Source organism: Pseudophryne corroboree, chromosome 4 (genome assembly GCF_028390025.1).
Source record: "Pseudophryne corroboree isolate aPseCor3 chromosome 4, aPseCor3.hap2, whole genome shotgun sequence".
Classification (NCBI taxonomy): Eukaryota; Metazoa; Chordata; class Amphibia; order Anura; family Myobatrachidae; genus Pseudophryne; species Pseudophryne corroboree.
In genome coordinates, this window is record NC_086447.1 from 302,793,306 (window position 1) to 302,810,797 (window position 17,492).

The following is a 17,492-nucleotide window of genomic DNA, read 5'->3' on the forward strand; positions in this document are numbered from 1 at the left end:
CACACACACACACACACACACACACACACCCACACACGGAAAAACCCCTGAATACATCCTGCGTTGCCCCTGTCTCCTGTCCTTATACCACAGTGTACAGTATTGTTATTTCTTTATCATCCTTCTCATATATATCCATTTACTGTATATCCTCTGGATATTTCAACACTGATGATCAAAAAGCACCAGAACCATCTACTTTTCCAATGCTGTGCATATAAATCCTCTCACAGTTGTAGTTAAACTAGCTGCGGATCCTTGCTAGCCAGATGCAGCGGCAATGAGAGTGTTGCACCCAATTCACTTCTCCCTGTGTGATGGCACTAGCCGCACAGCCCACCTTATGGCCCCCCAGGGAGCTATCAGTCACGGTTGACAAATTTTGAACTGAAGTGAAGGGTAAATAGAAAGCACATACCACATGACACTCAGTGTTCGATATATTACGGACTCTCTTGAAGTCAGTAAATCTAGAGTTTCAAAGCTGTTTAATATTCACAGTGAAACCAGATCAGTGTCTCCAAAATGGAAGGGGAAATGGAGACAGAAACATAAAACAACACACCAAACTGACAAACTATCGACTGGAAAAAGTGTTACTTATCTATAGAAAACAAGCAAGGACTTCCAAAGAGAAAGCAGCAGGGGATGCACTGATTGATTCTTCCACGGTGCAGTGCAGACTTCTAGAAGTGAGAATATATAAGAAAAAAGCTACACATTACAAGTAAATAGAAGAAAACAAATTACATTAGCTAAAGGTGGTCATATGAATTATTAATAATATATAAATTATTCTATGTATTCTTTTAATAAACCAAAGATAAAAACACAGCAAAAAAGCAAACTTTGTCGCAATTAATTTTCACACAACTGTACTATGGGAAGGAATGCGGAGACTATTACCCATGATTGTCCAACATCTGTGTTTTCAATAGCACAGCCATGGTTACAATTGCTTCCTTTTCTTTAACAAAATCCACTGCAATATATTATTATTATTATTATTATTATTATTATTATCCTTTATTTATATGGCGCCACAAGGGTTCCGCAGCGCCCAATTACAGAGTACATATGCACATAATCAAAACAGGAAAACAGTGACTTACAGTTGAAGACAATATAGGACAAGTACAGGGCAACTAAGCATAACTACACCAGTAAACATAGAGATAAGTTCCAGGTGGCCAAAAAACTGCGGGATCTGGGCAGTTGAGGATTATTAAAGTAAGAAACGTATAAGCACATGAGGTAAGAGGGCCCTACTCGTGAGAGCTTACATTCTAAGGGGAGGGGTAGACAGACAGGGGTGACACAGATGGGGCACATAGAGAGCGTGGAACAGAGGGTTAGGTTGAGATTTGGCTGGGTTTGGTAAAGAAATGGGTCTTAAGAGCCCGTTTGAAGTTTTGTAGAGAGGTGGAGAGTCTGAGGGGGAGAGGTAAAGAATTCCAGAGAAAAGGAGCAGCACATGAAAAATCTTGGAGATAGGAGTGGGAGGAAGTAATCAGAAGACAGGAGAGTCGGCGTGCATTAGCAGAGCGAAGAGGACGGGTGGGAGAGTAAAGGGAGACAAGGTCAGAGATGTAGATGGGAGAGGAGTGGGTGAGAGCTTTGTAAGTGAGTGTGAGAAGTTTGAATTGGATTCTGAAAGGGAAGGGAAGCCAGTGGAGGGCCTGTAGGAGAGGGGAGGTAGACGTAGTGCGTATGGTGAGGAAGATGAGCCGGGCAGCAGCATTGAGGATAGATTGGAGTGGAGAGAGGTAATTGTCAGGGAGGCCAGTTAGGAGGAGATTACAGTAGTCCAGTCTGGAAATAATCAGTGAGTGAATAATGATCTTAGTGGCATCCTGGGTGAGAAAAGGTCTGATTCTGGAAATGTTTTTGAGATGAAAATGACAGGTTTGTGAGAGGTGCTGAATGTGTGGTTTGAAGGAGAGGGAGGAGTATATATATGATGGGAACATATATGATGTTTTACATGAATAACTGACATTGACTTAACAGCCACAGATATTCTATATGTGGCTGTACATTGCATTGTGAACTTCAGCAACGAAGGAAGCCCCATCAATCAATTCTGTATTCACATCTGAAAAAAATAAGAGTGGTATAGAGGCAATGGAATTCCTGCCATCCTCACTGGCCATTCTGAGCTCCTTAGATATCATCTGCAAATAATCATAGTTTATGATGGAAAATATATTTTGATGCTTATGAATATGGGTTTATAGTAGAGATGTTCGCCGAGAACCGAACCCCCCCGAACTCCACGTGGCAAACACGGGTCCGAGCCCGGCTTGGTTATTCCCGTCTGAATCGGAAAACCAAAACGAGGCAAAACGTCATCATCCCGCAGTCGGATTCTCGCGAGATTTGGATTCTGTATAAAGAGCCGCGCGTCACCGCCATTTTCACTCGGGCATTGTAGAGCGTACAGAGAGGATGTGGCTACGTTCTCTCAGCAGTTCTCAGTATCAGTTCTCAGTATCAGTGCTTATTGTCTTGTGCTGCTCAGTAATACTAGTACAGTGTCTCTCTTGTGCTGCATCTTGCTGCTGTAGGGTGCTGTGGTAGTAGTGTCCTGTGACTGTGCATCGGTCATCATCATTCCAGTCACAGTGGTATCTGGGGGGTGACAATTCCAGAGTGCTTTTGTGCTGCTCAGTAATACTAGTACAGTGTCTTGTGCTGCATCGTGCTGCTCAGTGTCAGTTCTCAGTAGTATCATCAGTGCTCAGTATCACTGCTTATTGTCTTGTGCTGCATCGTGCTGCTCAGTAATACTACATTACTAATACTAGTACAGTGTCTTGTGCTGCATCGTGCTGCTCAGTGTCAGTTCTCAGTAGTATCATCAGTGCTCAGTATCACTGCTTATTGTCTTGTGCTGCATTGTGCTGCTCAGTAATACTACATTACTAATACTAGTACAGTGTCTTGTGCTGCATCGTGCTGCTCAGTGTCAGTTCTCAGTAGTATCATCAGTGCTCAGTATCACTGCTCATTGTCTTGTGCTGCCCAGTAATACTACATTACTAATACTAGTACAGTGTCTTGTGCTGCAACGTACTGCTCACTGTCAGTCCTCAGTAGTATCATCAGTGCTCAGTATCACTGCTTATTGTCTTGTGCTGCATCGTGGTGCTCAGTAATACTACATTACTAATACTAGTACAGTGTCTTGTGCTGCATCGTGCTGCTCAGTGTCAGTTCTCAGTAGTATCATCAGTGCTCAGTATCACTGCTCATTGTCTTGTGCTGCTCAGTAATACTACATTACTAATACTAGTACAGTGTCTTGTGCTGCATCGTGCTGCTCAGTGTCAGTTCTCAGTAGTATCATCAGTGCTCATTATCACTGCTCATTGTCTTGTGCTGCATCGTGGCGCTCAGTAATACTACATTACTAATACTAGTACAGTGTCTTGTGCTGCATCGTGCTGCTCAGTGTCAGTTCTCAGTAGTATCATCAGTGATCAGTATCACTGCTCATTGTCTTGTGCTGCATCGTGGTGCTCAGTAATACTACATTACTAATACTAGTACAGTGTCTTGTGCTGCATCGTGCTGCTCAGTGTCAGTTCTCAGTAGTATCATCAGTGCTCAGTATCACTGCTCATTGTCTTGTCCTGCTCAGTAATACTACATTATTAATACTAGTACAGTGTCTTGTGCTGCATCGTGCTGCTCAGTGTCAGTTCTCAGTAGTATCATCAGTGCTCATTATCACTGCTCATTGTATTGTGCTGCTCAGTAATACTACATTACTAATACTAGTACAGTGTCTTGTGCTGCATCGTGCTGCTCAGTGTCAGTTCTCAGTAGTATCATCAGTGCTCAGTATCACTGCTCATTGTCTTGTGCTGCTCAGCAGGGACGTGCAGTCAGGGGAGGCAGGGGAGGCAGTGCCTCCCCTGTCATTAATGAGTAAAATAATACAAAGAAGATACTTATGACACATAAGTATCTTCTTTATTATTTTGCTCATCATTACACTGTGTAAAATCACTTTGGGAGGCACCGATCGTGTTGCCTCCCGTAGTGATTGGGAAAAGATATGGGAGCGGGGGGGCGGGCGTGGGCGGGGCCTAGCAATGGGCAGGAAAAGCCCATTGAAATAACATGGGAAAGCGGCACCATTAGAGGTGCCGCTTTCCTACAGGGACGTGCTTTCAACCTATGAAGGCACATCCCTGTGAGTGAGGCCACAGTGATTGGCCAGTGGATCCGTCACTGGATCCGCTGTCAATCACTGTGTGGGCGTCGGTGGCGGCGGAGGTGCGGGAGGCGGAGGTGCGGGATGCGGCGGGCCGGGCGGCGGAGGTGCTGGCGGCGGAGATGCGGGCGGCGGCAGGATGCGGCATTCAGGCTTATGTGCAGAGTTTGGCAGCGGAAGCAGTATCCATTTCAAAAATGGCGCCTCAGCGTCATTTTTGAAATTCAAGATGGCCGCCGCGAGCCAATCATGGCTCGCCGCGTCATCGCCCCGCCCCCTCCCGCTGACTTATATAAGTCAGCGCGAGGCAGCGGCTGTTAGTCCGATGGCGGAGGAGGAGCAGAGAAGAGCTCCTGAAGATCGACGTCGTGGAAGTCCTGGATGGGCGGCGGCTATGCAAAAGAGCTTAGCAGCCGCCGCCCACCAGGTGAAGACACTGGAAGTCCTGGATGGGCGGCGGCTATGCAAAAGAGCTTAGCAGCCGCCGCCCACCAGGTGAAGATGCCGGAGGAAGACGCCAGAAGCCCTGGGGAGGTGGCGCCCCCCCAGGTGAAGACGCCGGAAGCCCTGGGAAGGCGGCGGCCACGCAAAAGAGCTTAAAGGCCGCCGCCCCCAGGTGAAGACCCAGTTTAATAAAGGTTTTTTTTTAAAATGTGTAGTGTTTTCTTTTAAATATTTTCTTTACAGGTGGACTACAGGTGCCAGCGGGCCCTTTATGTCCGGGCATGTTGGCACTTGTGGTTCTCCAAGTGCCAGCATGCTGGGGCAGGCTTGCTGGGACCTGTAGGCCACCTGTAAAGAACAATATTACTATTCTTTGCAGGTGGACTACAGGTGCCAGTGGGCCATTTATGTTCGGGCATGCTGGCACTTGTGGTTCTCCAAGTGCCAGCGTGCTGGGGCAGGCTTGCTGGGATCTGTAGGCCACCTGTAAAGAACAGTATAAGCATACAATGAACCCCGCACCCACCGCCACCAGGGGTGCGGGGCATAGCACTGGGCTATCAGCCCAGTGCTGGTTGTTGCTCGGGAGGGGGACCCCATTTTGATTTTTTGGGGGCCCCACTTTCCGAGGAATTCCAGCCCTGGGCTGACTGGTTTGGGGGGTGTTTAATGGCATGGCAGGGGGACCACACACTGAGTGTCTCCCCTGCTATGGCATTATTCCCCCTAGCTGGTTCTGCCCGGTGCTGGTTTCAGTGGTGTGGGGGGACTGCACTTTTTTTTTTTTGGGGGGGGGGGGTGTTTAGCTACAGTGCCTCCCCAGCCCCTGACCTCACCGCACGTCACTGCTGCTCAGTAATACTACATTACTAATACTAGTACAGTGTCTTGTGCTGCATCTTGCTGCTCAGTGTCAGTTCTCAGTAGTATCATCAGTGCTCATTATCACTGCTCATTGGGGGTAATTCCAAGTTGATCGCAGCAGGAAATTTTTTAGCAGTTGGGCAAAACCATGGCCCTCATTCCGAGTCGTTCGCTCTGTAATTTTCTTCGCATCGCAGCGTTTTTCTGCTTAGTACGCATGCGCAATGTTCGCACTGCGACTGCGCCAAGTAATTTTGCTATGAAGATAGTTTTTTTACTCACGGCTTTTTCTTCGCTCCGGCGATCGTAATGTGATTGACAGGAAATGGGTGTTACTGGGCGGAAACACGGCGTTTTATGGGCGTGTGGATGAAAACGCTACCGTTTCCGGAAAAAACGCAGGAGTGGCTGGAGAAACGGAGGAGTGTCTGGGCGAACGCTGGGTGTGTTTGTGACGTCAAAGCAGGAACGACAAGCACTGAACTGATCGCAGATGCCGAGTAAGTCTGAAGCTACTCTGAAACTGCTAAGTAGTTTGTAATCGCAATATTGCGAATACATCGTTCGCAATTTTAAGAAGCTAAGATTCACTCCCAGTAGGCGGCGGCTTAGCGTGTGTAACTCTGCTAAAATCGCCTTGCGAGCGAACAACTCGGAATGAGGGCCCATGTGCACTGCAGGGGAGGCAGATATAACATGTGCAGAAAGAGTTAGATTTGGGTGGGTTATTATATTTCTGTGCAGGGTAAATACTGGCTGCTTTATATTTACACTGCAAATTAGATTGCAGATTGAAAACACCACACCCAAATTTAACTCTCTCTGAACATGTTATGTCTGCCTCCCCTGCAGTGCACATGGTTTTGCTCAACTGCTAAAAACTTTCCTGCTGCGATCAACTTGGAATTACCCCCATTGTCTTGTTCTACATCGTGGCGCTCAGTAATACTACATTACTAATACTAGTACAGTGTCTTGTGCTGCATCGTGCTGCTCAGTGTCAGTTCTCAGTAGTATCATCAGTGATCAGTATCACTGGTCAGTGCTCATGAAATGCCATCAACGTCGCCTGCCAAGGCCAATGCCCAATGTCATAGTAGAGAGCATGTAAAATCCAAAAAGCAAAAGTTCAGTAAAATGAACCAAAAATCTAAATTAAAATCGTCTGAGGAGAAGCCTAAACTTGCCAATATGCCATTTATGACACGGAGTGACAAGGAACGGCTAAAGCCCTCTCCTATGTTCCTCATGACTAGTGGTTCAGCTTCACATGACGATGGAAGCACTCATCCTCCCGCTAGAAAAATGAAAATAGTTAAGCTGGCAAAAGCACAGCAAAGAATTGTGCGTTCTAAATCACAAATCCCCAAGTAGAGTCCAAATGTGTAGGCGGGTGCGATGCCTGACCTTCCCAACACTGGACGGGAAGAGGTGGCGCCTTCCACCATTTGCACGCCCCCAGCAAGTGCTGGAAGGAGCACCCACAGTCCAGTTCCTGATATTCAAATTGAAGATGTCACTGTTGAAGTACACCAGGATGAGGATATGGGTGTTGCTGGCGCTGAAGAGGAGGTTGATGAGGATTCTGATGGTGATGTGGTTTGTTTAAATCAGGCACCCGGGGAGACAGTTGTGGTAAGTGGGATGAATAAGGCCATTAACATGCCTGGTCAAAATACCAAAAAAATAATCTCTTCAGTGTGGAATTATTTCAACAGAAATGCGGACAACAGGTGTCAAGCCATGTGTTGCCTTTGTCAAGCCGTAATAAGTAGGGATAAGGACGTTAACCACCTAGGAACATCCTCCTTTATACGTCACCTGGAGCGCATTCATCAGAAGTCATTGACAAGTTCAAAAACTTTGGGTAACAGCGGAAGCAGTCCACTGACAATAAATACCTTTTTCATCTTGTACCCAAGTTCCTGCAAACCACACCACAAACTCCCTCAATGTCAATTTCCTCCTTAGACAGGAACGCCAATAATCCTGCAGGCCATGTCACTGGCAAGACTGACGAGTCCTCTCCTAACTGGGATTCCTCCAATGGATCCTTGAGTGGAATGCCTACTGCTGCTGTTGCTGCTGGGGCTGCTGTTGTTGCTGCTGGGAGTCGATCATCATCCCAGAGGAGAAGTCGGAAGACCACTTGTACTACTTCCAGTAAGCAATTGACTGTCCAACAGTCCTTTGAGAGGAGATGGAATATCACAGCAGTCATCCTGTTGCAAAGCGGATAACTCAGGCCTTTACAACTATGTTGGTGTTAGATGTGTGTCCGGTATCCACCGTTAGTTCACAGGGACTTAGAAAATTGCTTGAGGTAGTGTGTCCCCGGTACCAAATCCCATCTAGGTTCCACTTCTCTAGGCAGGCGATACTGAGAATGTACACAGGCGTCAGAAAAAGTGTCCTCAGTGTCCTAAAAAATTTTGTACCCACTGTCCACTTAACCACGGACATGTGGACAAGTGGAGCAGGGCAGACTATATGACTGTGACAGCCCACTGGCTAGATGTATTGCCTCCCGCAGCAACAACAGCGGTGGCACCAGTAGCAGCATCTCACAAATTCCTACTCGTTGCTAGGCAGGATACGCTTTGTATCACCGCTTTCCATAAGAGGCACACAGCTGACAACCTCTTACGGAAACTGAGGAACATCATCGCAGAATGGCTTACCCCAATTGGACTCTACTGGGGATTTGTGATATCGGACAACGCCACCAATATTGTGCGTGCATTACATGTAGGCAAATTCCAGCACGTCCCATGTTTTGCACATACAATTAATTTGGTGGTGCATAATTTTTTGAAAAACGACAGAGGCATGCAGGAGATGCTGTCAGTGGCCCGAAGAATTGCGTGCCACTTTCGGGATTCAGCCACCGCGTATCGAAGACTGGAGCACCAGCAAACACTCCTGAACATGCCCTGCCATCAGCTGAAGCAAGAGGTGGTAACGAGTTGGAATTCAACCCTCTATATGCTTCAGAGGATGGAGAAGCAGCAAAAGGCCATTCAAGCCTATACATCTGCCTACGATATAGGCAAAGGAGGGGGAATGCACCTGACTCAAGCGCAGTGGAGAACGATTTCCATGTTGTGCAAGGTTCTCCAACCCTTTGAACTTGCCACACGTGAAGTCAGTTCAGACACTGCCAGCCTACTGTAAGTCAGGTCATTCCCCTCAACAGGCTTTTGCAGAAGCAGCTGGAGAGATTGAAGGAGGAGCTAATATGGAGCGATTCCGCTAGGCATGTGGGACTTGTGGATGGAGCTCTTCATTCGCTTAACCAGGATTCATGGGTGGTCCATCTGTTGAAATCAGCGTACTACATTTTGGCCACCATGCTCGGTCCTAGGTTTAAAGCCTACGTTGTATCTCTCTTTCGGGCAGACACAAGTCTGCAGATGTTCAAAGACCTGCTGGTGAGACAATTGTCAAGTCAAGCGGAACGTGACCCGCCAATAGCTCCTCCTTCATTTTCTACCGCCACTGGAGCTGCCAGGAAAAGGATAAAATTTCCAAACCCACCCGCTGGTGGTTATTCAGGGCAGTCAGGAGCAAGTGCTGACATCTGGTCCGGACTGAAGGACCTGCCAATGATTACTGACATGTCTACTGTCACTGCATATGATTCTGTCACCATTGAAAGAATGGTGGAGGATTATATGAGTGACAGCATCCAAGTAGGCATGTCAGACAGTCCGTACGTATACTGGCAGGAAAAAGAGGCAATTTGGAGGCCCTTGCACAAACTGGCTTTATTTTACCTAAGTTGTCTCCCCTCCAGTGTGTACTCCGAACGAGTGTTTAGTTCAGCCGGTCACCTTGTCAGCGATCGGCGTAGGAGGTTACTTCCAGAAAATGTGGAGAAGATGATGTTCATCAAAATGAATTATAAATTCCTCCGTGGAGACATTTACCAGCAATTGCCTCCAGAAAGTACACAGGGACCTGTGATGGTGTATTCCAGTGGGGATTAATTAATACTCTGTGAGGAGGAGGAGGATGTACACAGTGAAAGGGGTGAGGAATTGGAGGATGATGATGAGGTGGACATCTTGCCTCTGTAGAGCCAGTTTGTGCAAGGAGAGATTGATTGCTTCTTTTTTGGTGGGGTCCCAAACCAACCAGTCATTTCAGCCACAGACATGTGGCAAACCCTGTCGCTGAAATGTTTGGTTTGTTAAAGTGTGCATATCCTGTTTATACAACATAAGGGTGGGTGGGAGGGCCCAAGGGCAATTCCATCTTGCCAGGTGTTTGTGCTGCACACTTGTGTCGCTTAGCTTAGTCATACAGCTACCTCATTGGACCTATTTTTCTTCTTTGCATGATGTGCTGTTTGAGGACTAATTTTTTTGAAGTGCCATCCTGTCTGACACTGCAGTGCCACTCCTAGATGGGCCAGGTCTTTGTGCCGCCCACTTGGGTCGCTTAGCTTAGTCATCCAGCGACCTCGGTGCAAATTTTAGGACTAAAAATAATATTGTGAGGTGTTCAGAATAGACTGGAAATTAGTGGAAATTATGGTTATTGAGCTTAATAATGCTATAGGATCAAAATTACCCCCAAATTCTATGATTTTAGCTGTTTTTGAGTTTTTTTTTTAAATCACCCGAATCCAAAACCCGAAAGGGTGGTTTTGCCAAAACGCGTCCGAATCCAATCCAAAACACGACCGCGGACCTGAATCCAAAACCTAAACACAAAACACGAAAAATGCCCGCTGCACATCTCTAGTTTATAGCTAACACAAGTAGAAACCAAGGACAGTCATGGCATAAACCCTGCAGCATCTTGAAACCCATTTGCTGAACACGAATGGAAAGAGAAGCATAGGTGTGTACTAAATTAGTGTCGGATCCCCTTCCGACAGAGAGGATCCGACACTTCAGTATTCAATTTGCAGGTATTTCCGACAGGTTTAGTCCGTTTTTGACAATGCCGATCTGACTTTTTTTAATGTCGGATCGGCATTGTCGAAAACGGGCCAAAAACCTGTCAGAAATGCCCGCAAATCCGACAGAATACGTGGATCCACAGCTAATCCTCCGATCCACGTGTAGTCTGACAAGTCAGAATTTCTGACAATTCGGAAAAATGGCAAATGACTTTTTTAGGTCGAATCCAGATTCGACCTAAAAAAGTCGGAAAAAGCCATTTTTCCGACTTGTCGGATCAACTGAATAGACCCCATAATGGTAATGAAGCAATGGTTCAGTATCACATAAGAAAGATACTGTCATGAGATTTAATTAATACTTAGTGTAAATTAAGCAATAACAGCATTAAAGGGATTTTCTTATCTGGCAGCTTTTATCACTAGAGCACCCTGTGAGTAATGTCACAGTCTGTATAGTATGAGCAAACTCATCTAATCCCTGTGTTTAAGTGAGGGACTACATGCATTCAGGTGATCAGCAAAAGGATTTGTTAGAATTTCAATATCTGTATTAATTAGATATTAATTAGATATCTTAGCCTAAAATGATTACAACTTTGATCCTTTTGGATTTTGAGCCTCCAGATATATTAGCTTGTAATGATTCTAAATGCAATCTAATACCTTCTGATATCTCTTTGGGGAAAAAGGAAAGGAAAGGAAAGTTATTAAATAGCACTACAGTTTCTATAATATACCTTGAGAAGCCATCCAGTACTGTTTTTTTCTGCATCTGCAATTTCTCATTGGTCTGAGATAAGGTGAGAAATCTAAAGAAAAAAATTGTATTACATTGGGATGTGAAAAAACATGACCTGAGATTGGGTTGAAATCTATAAATAAAGTTATCTATTGGGATGCTGGAGTCCAAACTTAAAAAAACTACCAGTCAATTCTAACAGGGTCATAAAGTATTGGCGTTAGTTTTTTATGATGACCAGAGTAAACTCATAATCCGGAAGGTTGCCTGCCAAGAGAAAGTAACATCCCAATGGGTTATACATTTCCCCTTACTTTCTTAGAAATGGAGGCCAATTAATTGAAGAAATTAAGGGTGCAAGGGTCATGTAGAAATGTGCTTCCTATAAAATGTATCTAGACCAGAGGTTCCCAAACTGTGTGCCGTGGCTCCCTGGGGTGCCTCGGGACACTTACAGGGTGCCCTGGGTTGGTGGTCCAGGAGCAATTCAAATAATTCATGGTCAATATAATAGGCAAAACCAGTGCTGGTGGCTGCCAGTCATAAAATATGTGGTCAAACAGAAGCAAATCTTGTCCCTCAGCACACAACTGACCCTAAGGATGACATATAAACACAATCTACTTAATGTAATATTCCTTTCTAAATTTCTCAATAAGAAATTTTTGGCCTAGGGGTGCCGTGAAAAAAAATCTGATATTCTAGGGCGCCATGATTCAAAAAAGTTTGGAAACTACTGATATAGACCCTTTGAGAACAACCATAAAAATAAAACTACATAATGTTTATGAGGTGTCAAATCTAAATACATTAGAGGTTATTATTTTCAGGCAGGTTGAATTTTTTTTAGTGTTCGTATATTATTTAAACTCTTAAACCAAATTAACCCCCAGAAACAAACCCAAACACCTGGACATGGGAGCTCTCTACCCCCTTCTCATACTATCTTTACCCTGAACTGAACTCTGATTCTTCTCATTGTATCTCTGTAGAGTGCTCTCCTTTTTCTTTCCTTATAAGTCACCATACATACTGTAGATCTACTGGATAAGTTTTGGGGCCCAGGTCTGGGCTAGTAAACTATTGTACAATTTTGTTGATACCATATCTAACGGACTGATTGGGATTAAAAACCAGCCCAGAAAATATATGTTAGCAGTCCTAATGGGGGAGGGTCTGTTGAGTGGGAGCAGTCTGTCCCTCCTCATAGGTCTTTAGACGCCACCATTGAAACCTTTACCAGCCCTATGCTAAGTGACTATCCGAGTATGGCCTCCAATGTTTCTCTATAAGCAACATACCCCTACTATGTTAAATGTGCATCTAATTAGCCAACCCCCTGTAACCGCCTAGGAATGCCCAACACAATTCTAATACACAGCTTGGTGCATGCATCTGAATATGTACTGCAACTCTGTACGAACACCATCAGTACACATGTACTGCGCAATAAAGGAGCATGCGTTGACAAAAAACATTGCACAAGAAAATAATAAACACACTGGTCCCTATAGAAAAAATCCCGAACACATTGGCACCAGTAGGAAAAATAAACACATTGGTCCTTATAGGGAGAAAAATGACATTGGCCTCAATAGGAAAAAAAGAAACACATTGGTCTTAAAAGTGAAAAAAAAAAAAAAAAAACACATTGGTCCCTACAGAATAAAAGCAAACACATTGACCCCTGACAGAAAAAAATACATTAGCCCCCACAGGAAAAAATAAAACATACTGGCCCCAAATGGAAAAAACAAACACATTGTTCTCCACATGAAAAATACAACACATTGGCCTCCACATGAAAAAAACAAACACACTGACCCAACAGGAAAAACCCCCCACACATTAGCCCCCACTGGAAAAAGTAAAAACACATAGGCCTCCACAAGAAAAATATAGTGTATGTACCTTGGTTAGGAGTTTACTGTGTCTAGGTGGCCAGGGGGTAGGGTGGGGAGTGTATGTTCTTTGGGGGGTGGATAGTGTATGTGCCTGGTTTGGGGTGTACAGTATACCAAAAAAGTTTTTTGTTAACAGCGTAACTTCAAAGCACTCTGCAGCTACACACTACATAGGCGTGCGCAGCACATTTTATTAGGGGGTGCACCGTCGGAGGGGTGTGTCTAGCACCGCCTTTTGGGTGTGTTTAGCACCATCTATTGACGGTCAACGCAATATAAAATATCCACCCTGGTACCAATCCTAATAAAGCAGATACATTGTCAGATGTTGTGGTGTGCACCAAACAAACACCCCTGCTCCTCCTCAGCCTGGTCTGGCTCCCCCTCCCTTTTCTCTGCAAACTGCAGCAGCTTACTTACAAGTCACTCACTCACTGACACTGACAGTCACACTAGTACTACTGCTGCTGCTGGAAAAACGTGTTACGTGTCAATGCTGCTGCCGACCGCCTGCCAGTATTGAATTTGTCTTCCTAAGAGGAACGCTAGCTGCATGCTGAGCCTCATCAGTGACTGGCGTTGGCATAGCATAGAAGGAGAGAGGTGGGCATGTGGCGGGAGTGACGGGTGGTCATGCGAGCAGCATGACGTAATCACATCTCGCTGTTTTTGTACATGGAGGTGGAGCCGAGAGTTTGAAAGCCGGTGGCAGTGGCACCCTTGATTAACCCAGGCGTCTGGTCAGTAATGCATTCCTGTCAGGGTGCAGCGCAGAGGGGACAGTAATCAGCCTGCTCGGCGATCGCTGCATCAGGCATGTGAGATCGGGGTGCCAGACATTAGGGGGTGCCTGTGCGCACCAGGCACCCCCCCTGCGCACACCTAAGTACACACATCCATATATCAGGAAAGTAACAGCTGTTTCCACGTTTATAGAACTTTGGAAATAGATATACAGTATACACGTACAAATGTAGCACTGAATATGTCACTTTTTCCAGGAAACAAAAGTAATTAAATGACTTTGTATCCTCTTTGTAAGAAATTCAAGTTATTTACAATAAAATCACAGGAGATGACTAAATAATTAAAAGTAATGTACAAGGGTTCTTTGCAATAGTAACACAGGTGGAGACTGAGCAATTTCAGGTTATAAAATGAGCATTCCCAACAATAATAAATTGCAGGCCCTAAGTTCAATATGCTAAATAATCTCCTTTCACTATTCCAATATGAGAGAGAATCAATCAAAAAATCAAAAAATGCAAACAAAATAGTGGATATTGGGTCTTATTCAGCTGCATTCACAGCTGCAATGTGATCGCTTCCTCCGTTTTAAACCCAGTAACCCAGTAGCACAGGGCCCGCACTGCACGTGTGTGGGCCCTGTAATCACATCTCAGTAATGTGAACGCCACTGCCTGATTAACAGGCAGAGGCGTTCGCGGGGCGGTCAGGGATGACAATGCATTATTGCGAGGGCAGTGTGGCAAATATGGGGAAGGGTCTGGGCCATTTTTGTGACGTGACATCACATGTGGCCACTGCAATGGCAAACATGGTAGTGGCTCGACTGTCTTCAGGTAGGGAACTTCCCTTATTTAACAATGCGATCGCAAATTAATTGCGATCGCATTGCTGGCAGCTATTAGCATGAATGAGGGACATCTATTCAGCATCAGTTGCAACTGTTTCACATGCTGGGGGTCGCATGCTGGGGGCCACCGAGCATGCTAAAGGTGGCCAGCAATGCGGTCACAATTCAATTGGGATCACATTGCTAAATAAGTGAACCCCCCCTGCCTCTGAAGCCTGGCTGCGAAGGAAGTCAAAGCCGCCACCATGTTTCCCAGCCCAGCAGCCGTGTGACATTTGCCCCCAACCCACCTTAGACACCACACCCCCAGCGTTTCAGACACCACGCCCCCTGAATGTCACGTTCTGCAACGGTGTGTCGCTGCCCTCGACCACTAAGCAAACTCCCAGTGGACGACCAGCAAATGTCTCTGCCTGCCAATCAGGCAAAGGCATTCGCATTAATGCAATGCAATCACATTGGCTGGTCTGCGCACACGTTGATCGGGACCTGCGCGTGTGCACTGGGCAGAAAACTGTCCAGATGCGATCGCATTGCAGCTGTGCTTGCAGCTGAATAAGGCCCTTTATATCCAACGAGTCTCTTTTTAATAACAACACTATTTTATTATGTCATATATGACTTGCTACACAAAATGTAAAAATGTCTAAACAAATCCCAGTTCATATTATCCACACTCTCATATTAAGCCAGATGACGGTGGTAAATTGTTATCCATTAATGTCATACACATGGCATCACTTCTGTAAGGTATCTCAGGGAGCTTCAGATCTGGGTGAGTCAGAAATCAACAGGACAGCCGGCAAGATGTAAACTCCTCGGGGCTCCGGAATCTTTGCTGTTGCACTAATCATTCCCGCTGGCAGAGTAGTAGCCTTAGACCAGTGATCTCCAACCCGTAGCTTGCGAGCTACTGGTAGCTCGCAGTAGTATTTTTGGTAGCTCACAGAGCGCACGGGCTTGGGCAGTCACTGGCACTCCTCCTCCCTTCATTTTTAATATAGTGCCGGCCGTCAGCCAATCAGAGCTTGTGCACCTGCAGTGGCGGCACCTGATTGGCTGCCGGACCGCTAGTTTTGATTGGCTCACTTACCGGCACCAGACTCTGTCACCCTCACCGCAGCCGCTCTCCGGACTTCACAGGAGAGGTGCGCACTGCGCTCTCCTCCCCTTCCGTACCTCATGCAGGAGGAGCAGCACCGGCGGCAGTAGAAGAAGCCTGCAGTCTCCTTGGTGCAGTAGCCATTGAACATGTTGTGAAAACCAAGAGAGGTGGAGACCGGTACAAATTATTATGTAAACAAGAACTTTACTGGATGTTCAGGCTTAATACGATATATCCCTTTGGTCTAAATGAACTAGTAGAACTAAACCCAGTATTGTGATTCTGTAATCTCTCCCCCTGTTCTTATATAGACAGGGTTTTTGTGTTGTGTATGTTCATCTAGAACTACCCCTGACACGGGTGCACACTCCATGTATTTATACATTTATTTATTTTTTTATTTTAGCTTTTTTTATTTCAATTTATTATTATCATGTATGTACATAAATCATTTTCTATTTCATCATGTTATATGGACAAATCCGTTACTCTACAATGTACATCAATATTAGCAGTATCGACTACTGTTCATTATAGATACTACTGTCATATCCACTGAATTTCCTTGTCCACCTTTTTTCCTCCCTTTGTCCTACTTGTTCCACTGATCGTGACCACTCTACCTAGTTTTCGTACTACTAAATACCATGTAACTGTTTCCTTGATACGGACCCTTGGTTGCCGTGGTGATGGGCAGTGTGGTGTGTGTTACCCAGGTGACGCGCACTGCGGTGTCCGTTGCCATGGCAACCCCCACGCCCACATGTTTTGTGGTCGCGGCTGGATGATACACAACTCCCTGCCGCGCATAGTTACTGACGCAGGCTGGACTCGACGAGCGCGTCAGTGAGCCGGATACGGCGGCTAGTGACGCACCCTGTGGGGATATTCACGTGCCGTCGCCCGGACCCCCTGTCGCGGATTAATGATGCGCCGCCTATACGATAGGTGCAGGTCTCTCATTAAGAGCCAAACATCCACCTGTCTATATTCAGGCCGGCTGAACTTGTGCAATACATGGAAATGACCCTGAGTCATATAAACAAAGGGCTAATAGGAGCCTCCCCATATCCTACTCCGGGTTTTATGCTACCCCGTTCCCTATATTACATTATGTCAGTCATGTGATTTGTTCTTTACGGAATCGAATACGTTAAAGTTATAAATAATAAGGTATATTATATATATGAATAATTATTTGTTGATTATCCAACATTTTAAACTCTTTGTCTGTCATTATTTGGTCATATAATGAGAGGATTTGGTCACTGTCAATCACATATGCAAATGAGCAACCATATTGAAAAGGGTATAAAAACCCTGGATAGCAGCACTATCAATACCTTGAAAAAGTTGCGTGAACGCAACGAAACGCGTTGGTGATTGTTGCTGTGCGTGCCCACTGTCTACAATTCAATTTCCTGAGGAATCTCTACCTGGACCAGGTCCCCACCACTGTCTCAACTTGTGGACCCCGTTAGAAGAACATCTCTCCACCGTGGAACCTTTACACAGCTACACAAGGGACAAGCTTCTGCTGGTGGTAAATATTACACACAATGGAATACTAACGGGAAACCCAAAGCCAATTAATAGGGGACTGTCTTTTGGAACAGGTTTGAACTTTACTCACTAATTACTCACTAATTCCCACTGGGACTGAGAAAGGGGCACAGCTGTTTTGAAATCTGACACCCAATTGTGT

The 17,492-nt window shown here is 45.5% G+C and overlaps 1 protein-coding gene across 2 annotated transcripts in view; it reads right to left on the reverse strand.

Annotated features, from left to right (window-relative positions):
• Positions 1–471: 471 nt before the first annotated feature.
• Positions 472–17,492, reverse strand: part of LOC134911364 (uncharacterized) — a 284,834-nt gene continuing 267,813 nt past the window's right edge. For both annotated transcript variants that reach the window (XR_010176512.1, XR_010176513.1), the window contains 2 exons: positions 11,180–11,251; positions 472–686 (listed from right to left, as the gene is read on the reverse strand). The gene's annotated coding sequence lies outside the window, so the exon portion shown is untranslated. The remainder of the gene's footprint in view (positions 687–11,179; positions 11,252–17,492) is intronic.